Source organism: Buceros rhinoceros, unplaced genomic scaffold (assembly GCF_000710305.1).
Source record: "Buceros rhinoceros silvestris isolate BGI_N320 unplaced genomic scaffold, ASM71030v1 scaffold11044, whole genome shotgun sequence".
NCBI classification, from domain to species: Eukaryota; Metazoa; Chordata; class Aves; order Bucerotiformes; family Bucerotidae; genus Buceros; species Buceros rhinoceros.
In genome coordinates this window covers 5,476-10,800 of record NW_010408827.1, presented here as the reverse complement: position 1 = coordinate 10,800, position 5,325 = coordinate 5,476, and the positions used below count along the sequence as shown (strand labels likewise).

The following is a 5,325-nucleotide window of genomic DNA, read 5'->3' as shown; positions in this document are numbered from 1 at the left end:
AAGCATGTGCTTTATTAACAAGTTAAATGACTTCAGGAGATGGTCATAATTTCAGCTGTTGTGGAAGGGAAATGTATTTAGTGAAATAAAATGTATGGAATTTAATCAAAATATTTGAAAACAGAAAGACTCGGTTACATACTCTTGATAGATACTCTTGATAGTTATTCAGAATATTTTTTTTTTAGTCTTTGGAATATAGAAAATTATTCTACTCTCTAACTTGTAATACTACTAAATAATCATTGAGAGTATTTGTTCTTCACTGGGTTCTTTCAAAAGAGATTCTCATATAGCACCACAATACAATACAAAACCAAACTGGATTCTTTCTATAAAACATACAAACTCTTTTTTACTAACAAAAAGTGGCTGAAAGGTGGCAGGGAGAGAAGAGAGGGTAGAGAGAGATTTTCTGCTTACTACTTTTAGATTATTCACACAGTTTGCTTCCAGATGTCATGAAACGTGACAACTATAGCAACAGGAAAAGGTTATTTTCTTTCTGTCTTAAAGTAGAGTTTCTGTGAAGCTAAACCATTAGCCGGAACAGAGTTATGTTTTTATGATAGATTTGATGGCTTTAATACCATATAGTATGTTTTCCACAGTAAGATGTAGCAGTCTGGTATGGATTTAACACATACAAAGTGTTATTGAGTATCAGGCTGTTCCATTGTGTCAGAGTAGATATTTAGAATGATCCATTTATGTTCCATTAGAATGTTCCATTTATGTTTGTGAGAATTTCTATGTAATTTCTATGCAATTCCATGAAGATATTTATACTTTTTGAAAGATAATCACATCTTTTTCATCCTTGCTTATGTTCTTGACAAAAAGCTTAACAATTAAATCATCATACAGTTACCTTTCTTCTATCTTCACAAGTGATCCTCTCAAGTTTAAGATAGATTGAAACATGTTGATAAAATGGAGCGCTGAGATGTTTGTCATTGCATTCTGTGATATACTGGGGTTTTCCTATACAAGAATTTTCGCTGGGAATAGGGTAGAAATGTGAAATCTTGCCTGGCGTCACTTCTTGGCAGCACTCGTCAATGTTAAAACATAACTAGCTTCTCTCAAGACACCTGGGGGGGAGGAAAAGAGGTGCATTTTCTGTCATATATTGGTCGATATCTTCACAGGAGATTGGTATTTTAAAGCCATATTTAAATAAACATTTTGAGGGAAAGGAGAGTACCTTCATAAGCCTCTGCCTTGTAGTCTTCTGTTAAAGGAAACTGCATATAGCTGGGGAAGAGATGTTGGTATAATATCTCAAAAATGGATTTGCCACCTGCCACACTAGAACTACGAAGAACTAAGACCTGTTTGTGGGGTGTTTATCTTGAGGGCTATTGCGTGTAGACAATATTGTGGTTAACTTTTCAATTTGTGAAGGAACTTTAAAAATCACTCTAAAAATGCACAATCTCTTTGTAAACAAACAAAAAAATTTATTTTGGAATTAAGGCTTCACCCATATAATGGTTGTGTTTTGCCCAATGAGCCCTTTACCTTAGGTCAGTGCCAGACTGAATGTGGCTTCAGTGGGAGGTTAAATTAATCAGTGACAACATTGCCCTTTACTTTTGTATACTGACCAACGTGGCATGGTTCTGTAATTGGTCTTGTTCCATGTGGTAAATTCAGTTTAATATTCAGTAGAAAGATGTATCCAGTCCTCTGGAAGTATCTTATTTGTTCTGAATGTCTCAGTAGAACATAAAGTTCTCTAAGGTTCTTTCTCTATTGGGGCTTACACTGGCAATTTGAATCTATAGTAGACTCTTCCCACATCGGAGCCAGATAGGGAATGGATCACGTTTAGTGAAGAACACGCAAACAGCAGCTGTGTGTCTCTAACAAGACTTGTTAGCACCAGGTACATGAACACATATGGTGACACCTGCAGACGTTAAGCTCAGCTCACAGAACTGAGTTCACCGGGTTTAGGTATTTAATACCTTGTGCTAGAGACTGCGGATCAGTTGAACTGATTTCTGACCTGAGCAGGTCCTGGAAGCCGTACCTCTGTCCTGTTTATAAACCAAACAGTCTCTGCACAAAGCCAAGTGTGTGTGCCTCTGCTCCATGGTATAGTCACGTAAATCTGACTAAGTCGTCCAGATAACTGGGAGCTGTATGTTCATAAAAGATTCCCTCTTAATTCTTCTACGGATACAGATATTGCTGTCATTTGTATAAGAAGGTGAAGAGTCAACTCTAATGTAATTAATAAGAAAGATTGGTGTCAAAAATAGAGGCGTAAGTTTTGTGAACTACCACTGCATTCAAAATCAGTCAGTAGACATAGCTTTTTAAGTTTTAATTGCAGACTATGCTATCAGCTTAACTCTTTTGTGTTTATATGATATATTGCAAGATAGTAATAGAATGTCACAAAACTCATCCTTTTAAAAATGCACCTATTTCAGGTGCTTGGAGACGTAGCAATATCTACAGTAGGATAAAACCAACATTCACTTCACGTACCAGTATAATTCTATGTCTTCCTCTGTGCATTTCTCAATTATCTTTGAATTCTGAGTGCTGACACAGAATTACTTTAACATCACTTTGAAAAGTGTCTGGCTCCTGCCAGAAACCATAGCAAGCTGTAAACACGTGTTTTAGGATTGTTATTCTGTCTGTTCCTTTTGCTGCCATTAACATAGTAATTCCAACAGAGAATAAAAATTTTTCATTTTGCCATTACAGAGAAGTCAGGACTCAGTTATAACGAGGGAGATTGTACATTTTGATATTGCTCTAGGGAGTACGGCTCGGTTCACTGATCTAAATCAGTAGTTCAGCCATGGTTTGAACAGGTGGCAGGTAGCTGAGAAAAATCACTCGGTTTCAGGAAAAGAGCAGAGCACTTTTTCACACATCACTGACATCTTCCTAAACCCGAATTACCAGTGTGGTACTACCCTGATTGGTATTGTACAGTGAAGGTGAAGGTAAAAAAGTTGCGCACGTGGTAAAAAAAAATGTATGCAACCTAAGTCCTATTGACTCAAGCTCCTGAATTAGCTCTGAGACTCACTGTTGCCTTCTGAAAATTTTAGTGATTCCCCTAAGCTATAAGGAGGGAATATTCTGAAAGCTAAGACTGTAACTACAGAATTCAAAATTTTAAAAAAGGCTTAAGAATAACTTTAAATTAAATATTATGTAATTTATTGTGTTTATTCTGGTAGTTATTGGAGCTACTAATGGTACTAATGTACTATTTTTCCCTAGAAATTTGGAATTTTATGTGCTTAATGTGTGACTATACATATTAGAGTCATAGAATATTATTTACTGCTGCTGGAAGATTCTGTGAAGACAGATCAATGGCTCCCAACACAGCTTTTCATATATTGTTCTTACAGTGAAGATATTTAAGTTATGTATGGTACTCAGCTGAAAAGAGCTACCCATGTTGAAGACTGTGTTGACTGCTGTGTTGAAGGTGGCCACAAGTGTCCTTATTTTGCTAAATTTGGGAAATTGGATGGTATATGCAGGCCAAGTTAGCAAGACCATTGTTATATGAAGGACCAGCAGTTGCCTGAGCTGTACTGTAAGATTTTACTTGCTGTGCGTAATTAAAGACATGGTCGTCTATTACTGTGAAAGCAGTTGGGTTAACCTAGGGTTAAGACAACACCATCCAAGACGGAGAAGTCAGGAGAAGGAGCGTCAGCACCTCACTAGCTGTTTGCCTAGTTGTTTCCATGTGCAAAGAAAATCTTAAGCTGACTTTGTTGAAGTTGGCATCACCTGACTCCCACAGACCTCAATTCTTGTCACTGTGGGAGGATGCCATACATAAACTGAGCTGACATGAATAAACAAGTGCAGTGTTCTGCCAGGAATAGTGCTAAGGTGATGATTGTGTGTCCCGCCAGCCTTTGAAAATACTCTTGAAAGTGTTTTCTGTGGTTTCCTAGGCAGGGACCTCACACAAATAAAACCAGGAATGCAATTTACCCCAAACCGTAAGCTAATATAGACTTCAAAGAGAATAATCAATCAGAAAATGGAAAGCATTCTGTGGATAAATTTCTGTTTGCCGATGTTCTCTTTTCACTTCTGCTGTGCCTTAGACATCTGGACTGTCTCAAATATTTTGCAACACAGCAGCTGACAGTATGTGGATTTTCTCATGAGGGGGATTTTCAGTTTCCCTTCAAGAATTAAAAAAGTGGCTCTTAGTTTTAATATTAGAGATATGTAGAGAAGAACATACCTAATCAATCTATAAAGCTGTGTGTTTTTAAAAAGAAGACAAAACCTGATCCACCTGCTAAACTTTAATTACAATCACTAGCAATCCTATAAATCATACTTGGGTAGTACCTGGTACTCTGATATCTCTGCAGAATATACTCTGTGCCCCACTTGCTGGGTGAGAGGTCAGGAATGTGATTTTAATAACGTATGTGTAAGTGAGAAGGCTCCAGATGTATAGGTGGCAGTCGGGTTGCGGTGCTGATGGGGAGAGCAGGGCAGTTCTTTTCTCCACTGGCAAGTGCTTATTGCTCTGTGTAAAACAAATCACATAAAACAGCAAAAGATTTTGTGGGCGTAACATACTGTAAATGTAGAGCCTTAGGGGCAACTTTTCCATCAGCAAATTGCAATAATGTGGAATTAGAATAACACATTAAAATCTAAATGTTGCTCAAAATACCATAAGAATAACGACTACCTAAATTCTTTCACTAGCTGGAGTTGTCCAAGCCATCTTTTCACTTCTTGTCTCTGCTGCTAGCTTATGTTGTGCAGAAGAACGAAGGAACTCACTGATCACCCTGTTTACTCTTTGTGACCGATGTCCTGTAATGGATTCAGCTAACAGGAACCAAATCTGATACTGTCAAATAAGATTAGCAGCCGAGCTGGCAGATTTGAGCTCTGTCTGAATGGCAAGTGGATAGGGGTCAGTGGGTTTCTTTTGGTGTCTTGAGCAGGTTGGTGGTATTAGATTTCGTATTCCACAACGATCTTTGAGATTAGTCTGTGCTCTGTGGTGACCTTATTCTTCTCATCAAATTTATATTCAGATAGCTCTGATTCCCCCGTCTGTTTCTTTTGTCTTGTCAACTCTGTGTTTCATTTGTATAAGAGAAATGCAGAAGGAAAAGCCAAAGCTTCTCAACATGCAGTTTTGAAGTTTGAGGATACCATAGAATTCCCAGAGTGTGTTTCTAAATTTATTGAAGCTATAGGACCTCTAAGTATGTTTATGTGTCCAAAGTGCACCCACAGTGTCCTGTACTGTGTCATTTGTCTGTTTTGTCTTTAATGTAAAACTGCATCCTG

The 5,325-nt window shown here is 37.7% G+C and overlaps 1 protein-coding gene across 1 annotated transcript in view; it reads left to right on the top strand.

Annotated features, from left to right (window-relative positions):
• Positions 1–5,325, top strand: part of LOC104492438 (ELKS/Rab6-interacting/CAST family member 1) — a gene marked incomplete at its 3' end in the record, with an annotated part of 28,483 nt that overhangs the window by 22,278 nt on the left and 880 nt on the right. The window lies entirely within an intron of this gene.